This window comes from Schistocerca americana, chromosome 3, assembly GCF_021461395.2.
Source record: "Schistocerca americana isolate TAMUIC-IGC-003095 chromosome 3, iqSchAmer2.1, whole genome shotgun sequence".
Lineage (NCBI taxonomy): Eukaryota > Metazoa > Arthropoda > Insecta > Orthoptera > Acrididae > Schistocerca > Schistocerca americana.
Genome location: NC_060121.1, coordinates 678823771 through 678834382, shown reverse-complemented (window position 1 = coordinate 678834382; position 10612 = coordinate 678823771). Strand labels below are relative to the sequence as shown.

Genomic DNA, 10612 nt, shown 5'->3' with positions numbered 1-10612 from the left:
CGTTGTAGGCAGAAAGAGGTACCTGAGATAAAGGTCCATCATGCTTTGAAAAGAAAATAAACCGATGTGTCAGCTGCGGACGTTGTGCGTTGCAGAGACAAATGCCCGGAAAACAGTCTCAGGTGTTTAAACACAGAACTAGTATCGCTAATAATGTATCTGAGATTCTTCTAAGCGACTGAGTCGCGTGGGAGAGCACACAGATCAGTGGCAGAATGGAGAGATTTTAACTACCTTTAGAAGTCAAATCATCGAAGACGAAAGTTTTGCATGATTGGTGCATGGATGAGAAAGAGATTCTGATGTGGCTTTGTTCGACGTAAGGGTGAGTTAAATCTGTCGAATGCAAATCCAGAGTGTTAAAACAATATGGAATCTTGCTCGATAGTATTAATAGGTTTATAATTGAAACGTCATTCTGTCGAGAAACCATCATGAAGGGCATTCAACTTAGCTGAATATAAGAGCCACTTAATAAATGGATGTATTTTTCACGAAGTGAGGAACAGTTCTTTTTCTAATGGAAACGGAAGAAAAACAGTTTGCAACACTGTGGTTATTTTGCATCGTTTAGCATAACGTGAGACCTGACTTTGGAATTAATACTGCTGTTTGGTTACAACAATTTATTTGAAGTAAAATATTGCAATAAGGTGTTGCGAATTTAAAAATGTTGCTGTTGGCTTATGTTCTTATCCATTTCCGAGTTTTAACGTAGTTTTGTCCTTTCTCTTGTGTTCATAATTGTTCTTGGGCTGCATTTAATTTGATTGAAGTTTAATCCTCAATTAATAAATAGATATGTATATAGGTTTTTCTGAAGGAAGTTTCACATTTTCATGTTCTATTTTGTTTATGAGAGAGAGAGGCGGTAGACAACTACCACATGTAACTGGGAGATCTGGAACGTAAAATAGTGTATGTAAACACGTGAATGTTAATTCAAAATATGAAACATAAAAGTCAATCGATGTATGTGTCTATGAGTGGGTCTAACAAATAGAACAATAAATAAATGTCCAAATACTCGGTGAAAAAACACCGGTAAGTGTGAAATAGGAGTATATGCAACATTCTCAACATAAATAGGCTATAAATAATGTAGTCTCATTTCCATGGTTTAAAAGTGCTGCTGCAGCAATAGTTATTATCCGAGAAACTCATGCAACCAACGTTCTCAGTTCTTTGTCTCACCACACAATTTTTGCTGAATAGGTCTTCCTGTAGTACCGTGACATTAATTCCTTTTTAAGATAAGTGTTATCATCCAGTCTTTTCTTCTTCTCAATGTTTCCTAGATAGTTCTCTCCTCGCACATACTGCGGATAGCCTCCTGATTTCTTATATTAGCATTCCATCCGATTTCCAAGGTATATTAGATATAGTCATAAATCAGTTTTATTTCATTGTATGACACTGGTGCACTCTGAAAAGGTCCAGAGACACCACTGTGACAGGACGGCTCGTGTGGCTTAGTGTGGACTAGGATTCTCCGCTGACAAAGGATGTTGTGCAACTGAAGAAGGATCGACGTTGGTTACAGTGACTTCTGTACTGAGGATCGATAAGAATCAGTTGCGGCGTCGTGGAGACTCCGGTTGCTGACTGCGAGTTCTGCTGCTGTCGCTAGATTCCTGCGTTCGCTGGTGGGAGTGAGTGCGGCTGACGGCTATGGCGACGTCGGACCGCGGCGCTCTCCGAGCTCAGAGTGTAGTGACATCCTGTTGGTATCCCTGCGAGGGCAGAGACTGCTGCATCCTCTCATCGTTCTCCCAGACTGCAGCCAAGTGCAGGGCTGCCCCTGGCACTCAGATGCTTAGGAGGTAGGCAGTGGCTCGTGTCCCGGCACACGTAGAAGCATCTGCGTCGTAGGTATGACGCGGAGTAGCAGAGGCTCGATGTCACATCACTGACCAGCTGGACGAAAACGACGAGCTGGTTTGCATGTCTTTAAACGCTGCTTTCCGTCATGCTCTCTGCTTCTTACAACGGGCAGAGTGTAGCGCCGAACCGTCTAGAGCGTGTCGGTTACACCCCAGCTGTCGTAACTGGACTCTAACAGCACTGCAGGCAGCTTCAGGCGTCGGGGGCAAGTGCAGTCTGTCGTCACAGATACGTTGCGATGTCGCTGACACCGCAGTCTCCTTGTCGGCTTCGGCCTGGTTTCATCGTGGCGCTTCTCTGTTGTTGCCAAGTTTCTTTTACAACTTTATCCGATTGCAGTTTGGTGTAGTTTTGTAGCGAGTTGTACGAATCCCGGCTTTCCCGAGTGTGGTCAATTGTTTACTGTAGAACTTTTTAAACAAGACACGAGACTGATACAAATTTGCGGTAGCATTTGGATACAGTAATATTAGAAATCACTATGTCTTGTGTCTCAGCTGGTCGTAAGCAGCTGATCAAACCGCTATAACGATATTACATGATACACTCAAGTGAGATGGCAGATTAGTGAGCATATCTTTTTACCGCGTTTTTTGACGCTAATAAAATTCACTTGTTGTTAAAATTTTATGGATTGTAAAACCAGTTGTAGATAGCTGATATTAATTTAATTTGCTGCGCGATAATGTTAAAACTAATGCCAGGGGCATATGCCACATTAAAATCAGCATCAACTTAAAAGTAGGGTTGCTGTAGCAATCCGCTGTCATGGAATGGAATATTTTTTAAAACTTTGATTGCGAGTTTCGCGCATAGCCCATCATCATGTCGACTGTGACCAAAACGCATAAGAAAATGAAGTTTTAACAACTAGCTGCTATTATTAGCGATCAAATGCATAAGAAGTGAAAAAGACGTGCACAGTACTCACATAATTATCACCTATCTCCTGCACGACTTTATGTGGCATATTAAACTAATAACAGCTTAAGTAGTTATCATGTCATCAATTACAAAAGTGAGTTTTTCGGAAACAGTGAAGTCACAGAAGAAAACCAATTCATAAAATGAGTTCGATACCTACTTCCATAGTTCTACATCCAGTTTTGTAATATAATATTCATGATAAGGAGGCACGAAGTCTCATAAAATCGTCTCTCGATAACGGATGGAAGTCATGTGCTACGGTATACCTAAATGCTGCTGAGAAAAATTTCAATAGCACTATAAAGCAACGATACGATTCCTTACCCTTCCTCAAGTTTTTAAAACGAGTTCTTGGCTATTCTCATATCGAAGGCAAAACGTAACTTACATTTTGAATGATGAAGTACACTACTGTATGTGCAAAGCATAATCTAAATCGCATATCCTCTTTGTTTAAAATGGTTTCGGCTCCTTTCTACAGCTTCGTGTATAAAATATGTAGACGTTAATATCTGACGATGCGCACCACCTGATGCCAGTGGTAGTTATTATCGTCTACATATTTTAAATGTAAAGCTAGCTTAATGGCACCAAAACTGGCCATGGCAAGAGAATGATATACCGTGAATCTGCTTTGCCAACGGCCTTGTCTCAATGGTAACACAGGTTCCCGTTAGATCACCGAAGTTAAGAGCTGTCGGGCTGGGCTAGCACTTGGATGGGTAACCGTCCGGTCTTCCGAGTGCTGTTGGCAAGCGGGGTGCACTCAGCCCTTGTGAGGAAACCTGAGGAGCTACTTGATTGAGAAGTAGCGACTCCGGTCTCGTTAACTGACATACGGCAGGGAGAGCGGTGTGCCCAACACATGCTCCTCCATATCCGCATCCAGTGACGCCTGTGGACTGCGGGTGACACGGCGGCCGGTCGGTACCGTTGGGCCTTCCAAGGCCTGTTCAGACGGAGTTTAGTTCAGTTTTGTGAATCTGCTTTACTTATAGCTTAAAAAAGTATAACTTTTCTGTGAAACAAACCGAATTAGTGGGTCTGTGAAGAAATATGTGGACGAGAACTCGGGATGAGACAGGAAAAGCCAGCAGGTAAAAAGTGAAACAGAAGTCGTGCCTCTAGCTAGGAAACATTGCCAAAGAGGTATTACTATCTTTGCCCGGCAGCAGCGCCACACAATCTCAATCACAGTGCTAAAACAAAATCTCTCCAACGCTCTGTCAAAGAAATAACTGAAGAAAAACAAATTAGAATAAAAGGACAGCTGAAAACTGTAATTTACATTGTCTTTATCGTTTGAGACAAAGTCCACACTAAGCCACACGAGCCGTCCTGTCACAGTGGTGTCTATGGACCTTTTCTTCTTGAAGGAAAATGTTTGAACCGTATTCATTATCTTTTAACCATCGAGCCGTGAATGTATTATTGTTTCAGAACACCTTTTCTTTTGACGTTGGAGCTGTAAGCTCTGTTTTAGAGACAACTTCATTTCAAACAACTCTGTGGTCAGTGCTTCCGTTGCTGTGGTAATACTTTCTTTTAGCAAGAACTCCGCAAAAAGATGTATTTCGAATCGATTTTATTAAGGCACTACCGGCTTCGTGACTTATAGTCACATCATCAGGTGCATATAAATTTTAAAACATGGTAAACAACTTGGGGAAGAATACGAAAGGTTGGCTGGGCCCTCTATATTCCTCGCCACGCTGTTTATCATCTTAAAAAGTTTATATGAGCTTGATGATGGGGCTATGAGCCACGACACCGGGAGTGCAGTGTCTTAATAAAATTTGTTGAAAATGCAGCTCTTTGCGGAGCTCTTGATACAAAATTTATTACTACGTCTAGCGATTCCACGCTTCAGAGTAATTTGCAACCAACCTTCATAGTTAAAACCGTAATGTCAGCAGGGCAGATAGTCAGTGACTGAGAACTTAGGCGATGGAAAACATATGTATATACATATGAAAACATGGCAAACAACATTCTACACCATTTCTGTCTTCTGAGTTCCAAGGTCATCATAGGATAATTCCAGCGACTGGCAGACCAGGTTGAAAATACCAGCTTTGCTCCGGGACTTTCAACGAAGGCTTAAATCTGCAGAGCCTTGTTCCGGGAACAGATCTTCGTTACCTAGTTCTCAGTCGAGTGGAAAGCTTCAACAAGAAATTGCGAAGGTTCTGTGGCTTCCTAGATTTGCGCCATGGGGTTGATCACCAAGGCCTGTCAAGTGGATCTGATCTACATTGCCCACCAAGATGCTAACTGTATGTGTGGGGTGTCCACAAGTTTTTAGGTTAGGTGACTCTACCATTTAAGACAACGGTATTTCCAGGAGTTCTTGAAGTATCAGCGTAAGATCGAAAGATATGACCCTCAGAAGCTAGAGTATTAAATTCTAGCAGTTAACTGTCGAAGTATTCGCAACATAGTGCCAGAAGATGATGCGCTCCTTAAAAACGGTGAATCTAATGTATCATTCGGTACAGGATGCTTCTTAAAACCCGAAGATGACAGCGGTGAGATTTTGAGGGGATATTTAAGCATATATCTGAAGGATGGGGTAATTGAAAATGGAGGTGGTGTACTGTTATTTGCCGCAGTAGACAAGAAACTTAAATCCGCTGAGATACAAACTGAAGCTTTATGTGACATGGGGAAGACTCGGTATCGTGGGTGCGGGCGGGGAGGGGAGGGGTGTAATTAGATCCTTCTAGGAGGTACTAGGCTTACCTCCTAATGCAAGCGAAAACATTAGGAAAAAAATCAGTTTATTACCACGTTACGTTCCAAAATCAAACCGTATTCATCAGAGGTAACTTCAATGATCCAACAATCGATTGGGTTATTTGCAGTTCTGTGAAAGATTGCTAAATGCCTTGTCTGAAAATTACCTAGAGCGAACTTTCGTGATGGACATAGAATAGACCTGATCTCTCGGAGGATGTCCGAATTGAAATTGCTATTAGCGTTCAAGAGGCAGTTGTAAAAACACTAAGTAGTAAAGTACAGTGAGGAACTACGACATGTATAAGATTTATAGGTTTATCAAACTAGATACAGAAGCAGTAGCGTCATATCTCAGTGAGGAGCTCGAAGCTTTTAGCTGAGGACAGCAGCTCAAGTTTAAAAGAATAGTTGACCATGTGCTGGATATATATGTACCCAATAGAACAGTTCATGATGGGTGGATGTCTACATGGTAAACAGGCACTGTAAAAAATTTAGTAAAGAAACAGAGGCACGGCATAACTGACGTAAAAAAGCATGCAGCTATATAGATGTGATGAATGAAACATATGCTCTGAGACATAAAAAAACGATGCACCACCAGGGAATTAGCCGAAAGGGACGTAATCGGTAGATCTGATATACATGTACAGACAAAAATTGATTGCAATATCAGAATAATTGGATGATTTGTTAACCAGAAAGAAATTCACAAACTGAGCAAGTCAGTAACGCATTGGTACCACCTCCGGCCTTACCCAAGCAGTTATTCGGTTTGGCATTTGATTGAAAGAATTTTTGGATGTCCCCCTGAGAGATATCGTGCCAAATTCTGTCCAACTGGCGCTTAAGATCGTCAAAATCTTGAGGTGGTTGGATGGCCTGTCCATTATGCTTCAAACGTTCGCAGCTGGGAAGAGATGCGGCGCTCTTGCTGGCCAAGGTAGGGTTTTGAAGTACGAAGACAAGCAGTAGAACCTCTCGCAGTGCGCGCAACTGACGTTATGTTGCTCAAATGTAGGCCTCAGATTGCTTGCAATCAAGGGCGACAGAACGGGGAGCAGATTATCGTCAACGTACCACTGTGCTGTAAGGGTCCCTTGGATGACGAACAACCGGGTCCTGCTGTGAAATGAAAAGACATCTCCGCCCATCGCTCCAGGCAGTCGGCCGTATGGCGGGCGACAGTCAGAGAGGTATCCCATCACAGTCCTGGGTGTCTGCAAACAAATCTTCCCCAGGGCTCAGTTCGAAGCGTGACTTATCGCTGAAGACAGTTCTGCTCCAGTGAATGAGATTCTATGCCGAAGGTGTGTCTGGAGACCCTCCGGATAGCGGTTGGATACCAAACTGACAATCGCCCGTCCTTCGATCTGTAAGTCAGGCAGGACCCCTTTGTATCCCATAAAGTTCCAGGATTGCAGCCGGATAACGTCGGCTTATTGACACCATATTTAGGCTGACAACCATACAGACATCTTCAGATAAGTGTTTCACATTGAAGATTGCTAGTTCACTTCGCTACCTTTATACCAAAAAATTGGCGCGAAGACGTATGAGCAAAAGCAGCCGTTACAAGGGCAACAGCTGTCGAGTTACACGACTTCGAATATTGCTCCATCTGCTGCGCGCAGGCGCATGTGTAACATGACTACTACATACCCGCTCTCTGTCGGAATGCGCACTCGCCGAGTTAAATTGCAAATGTCAAAAATTAATGAAACTAAATCTCGGTAGGAGTTTCACAGGTTATGAAATGTTTTCTTCTTCAAGAAATTAAGAATTGACCGGGTCCCACGCCTTATGGAGTTGAAAGCCGCCATCACAGTTAATAAGAACTCGTGCCAAATGTATTTCCACCGATTCCTTAAGCGACGTGAATTAACAGTATCCAGTGTAAAGCACTTACCTAAAGATAGGTGAATGGCTGTTAGCCGAAATATCGTGGTAAGAAGTCTACATTACCCGGTTTGCAACTTCAATAAATACTCTTTACGCCGGAAAAATTTAAATACTTACAGGAGTCCTTTGCTTGTCATCTGCAGCCTCCATATACTGTGGTACGGCTACGATACTCTGTGTCCCATTCTATTGTCCTTCATGGCAAGTCATCCCTTTTTTTGTCATAGAATGTATATTGTACAATTTCTCTAAGAATCAAAATAGCCTGTGTTTAAATAACCAAGGCTCGCGAAATGGATCTGATCTACACTGTCCATCAACGTGTTGACTGTGTATGGGGTGTACACAAGTTTTATAGGCTACAATGCATAGCCATGTGGATACCTCTCTTGCAAACAGGTCCATTTCCTGGATATCCAGCATGATGGATTAATTGCTGGACAGGAACTCCTGTTAACGTTTTCAGTATTGAAACAGCTAAAACTTTAAGATTCACTTTTTCTTCAAATGATGACTGACGGTTGTGTTAACACGAAACTTGTCATCCAGGCGAATAAAAAGTGAGACTTGCAACTTCGGCTGTTTGTATATCGAAGTCCATTTCCGAACTCTATGTGAGTTCGGCCAGAATCAGCTACTGGGTAATTCGTGTTTTATATTCGCCACGCTCCATCCGCCTCAAGTTTCGTAAACATCGCAGTGACAATGCCACCTACAGAACAACCTTGACGTCATCGCGTTTAGTACGTATGCTAACGAACTAGTGTTACATCTACGATGACAAACTACCTGTGATACTTTGGCACTTAAATTACGGAAATGTCTCCATTCTATTTATTTTAACGTAACACTTGTCATTTTTATGAGATGTTACAAAAAAAAAAAAAAAAAAAAAAAAAATGAACAAAATATTTGTCGTAATATCAACAAGTAAAAGCTAAAGGAAACAGCACAATTCGAGATCACTAAGAATAGGCGTCTCACTATGTTGTTCCACTGCAAAAACGTAATTGTACATCGCTTATTTACAAGGAATAAACAAATGAATGTCATCGTACAGTGCAAAATAAACTATTTATTGCTGTTTTTTCTTAACAAAGTAGAAGCTATAAGATATATACAAAACGTGTCAGGCAAAAGTATTCTTTAACAAATTGTTGGCCGGTTATGTATCATTGCTATGCAAAGAATGTCTGTTTACGACAATTTCTCTAAAAAAATGCAGCCCCTTTGTAGTGTGACCTTCGTTTCATCTCATCTCAACATCTGGTTATCTACTTCTTTTAGATGTATACATGGTTCTTTATCCTACTTGATCAGTTTGGGCCGGCCAGCGTGGCCGAGCGGTTCTAGGTGCTACAGTCTGGAACCGCGCGACCGCTAGGGCGCAGGTTTGAATCCTGCCTCGGGCATGGTTGTGTGTGATGTCCTTAGGTGAGTTAGGCCTAAGTAGTTCTAAGTTCTAGGGGACTGATGACATCAGAGGTTAAGTCCCATAGTGCTCAGAGCCATTTGAACCATTTGATCGGTTTGGTTTTTAACGAAATTGTTTAGTACTATATTACTTGAAATGTGCATACTTCGTTCCTGGATCACATATGCTGAATTAGCAGGGCAAGAATGTCCCATTAACATAAAGCACTCCGTCTTCAGGCCACGAGTGGCCTACCGGGACCATCCGACCGCCGTGTCATCCCCAGGGGAGGATGCGGATAGGAGGGGCGTGGGGTCAGCACACCGCTCTCCCGGTCGTAAGATGGTATTCTTGACCGAAGTCGCTACTATTCGGTCGAGTAGCTCCTCAACTGGCATCACGGGGCTGAGTGCACCCCGAAAAATGGCAACAGCGCATGGCGGCCTGGATGGTCACCCATCCAAGTGCCGACCACGCCCGACAGCGCTTAACTTCGGTGATCTCACGGGAACCGGTGTATCCACTGCGGCAAGGCCGTTCCCTCCCATTAACATCCCACGCAAACAATTACCTGCCAAATTCTTTAAGACTCTGCGCTGATTACCTTTTTGCAGAACTCATTGGGTAACATGTTCATCACAGCATACTGATAAGATGCAAGAAGTACCATGTCATCATTTGGGGAACAGAGACTGCCTCTATCTCCTGCAGCTATTGAACTACATCAGGGTCGGCCACGGCGTGCCAAACGTCAGCCAGTGTGGAGCGTCTCAGCTCCGCCCGTTTCTTCCCGGAATTCCTCGGTACAGCGCGGTATTTCATTTAGCTTTGCGGTGGGACCTGTTTCAGTCGGATCGACCCCCTTCAGTTCGGCAGAATCGTGGTGAGAACACCGTTCACCCTTTGCTATTTGTTCTTCTTACGACGGACGTAACAGGTCCAGTCGGCTGTTTGCATAAAAAAGAGGCAGTCTAGCGATCTGTCACCATAAATCTTCAAAAATGAATGTGAATGGCAGGAGAGGGTGATGAGTACGCTTAATATCTATTACACAATTTATACAGTTGCGTAATCTCCCAGTACTGCAGATTTGCTTTGGAATCCACATTACAACGGCAAGACAAGAGGAGTTATAAGACTTATTTGACAATGAAAGAACGAAGTTACAACGGTAATATCGGGGGTTCATTGTTCTGTACATCAAGAAAAACTTTGTTCTCTATTTGCAAGCATGGAGCACGTCAACAAATTGGAGTGAATTTCTGAAGTTTCACGCGTTATTTCGTTGTCTATTTAAAGGTTTTCAGAGGAACTGAAGGAAGAATATGGGCACTTTATACAGGGTGTTACAAAAAGGTACGCCCAAACTTCCAGGAAACATTCCTCACACACAAAGAAAGAAAATATGTTATGTGGACATGTGTCCGGAAACGCTTACTTTCCATGTTAGAGCTCATTTTATTACTTTTCTTCAAATCACATTAATTATGGAGTGGAAACACACAGCAACAGAACGTACCAGCGTGACTTCAAACACTTTGTTACAGGAAATGTTCAAAATGTCCTCCGTTAGCGAGGATACATGCATCCACCCTCCGTCGCATGGAATCCCTGATGCGCTGATGCAGCCCTGGAGAATGGCGTATTGTATCACAGCCGTCCACAATACGAGCACGAAAAGTCTCTACATTTGGTACCGGGGTTGCGTAGACATGAGCTTTCAAATGTCCCCATAAATGAAAGTCA

At 42.8% G+C, this 10612-nt stretch overlaps 1 pseudogene; it reads right to left on the bottom strand.

Annotated features, from left to right (window-relative positions):
* Positions 1 to 9290: 9290 nt before the first annotated feature.
* LOC124608159 lies at positions 9291 to 9408 on the bottom strand (annotated as a pseudogene).
* Positions 9409 to 10612: the final 1204 nt, after the last annotated feature.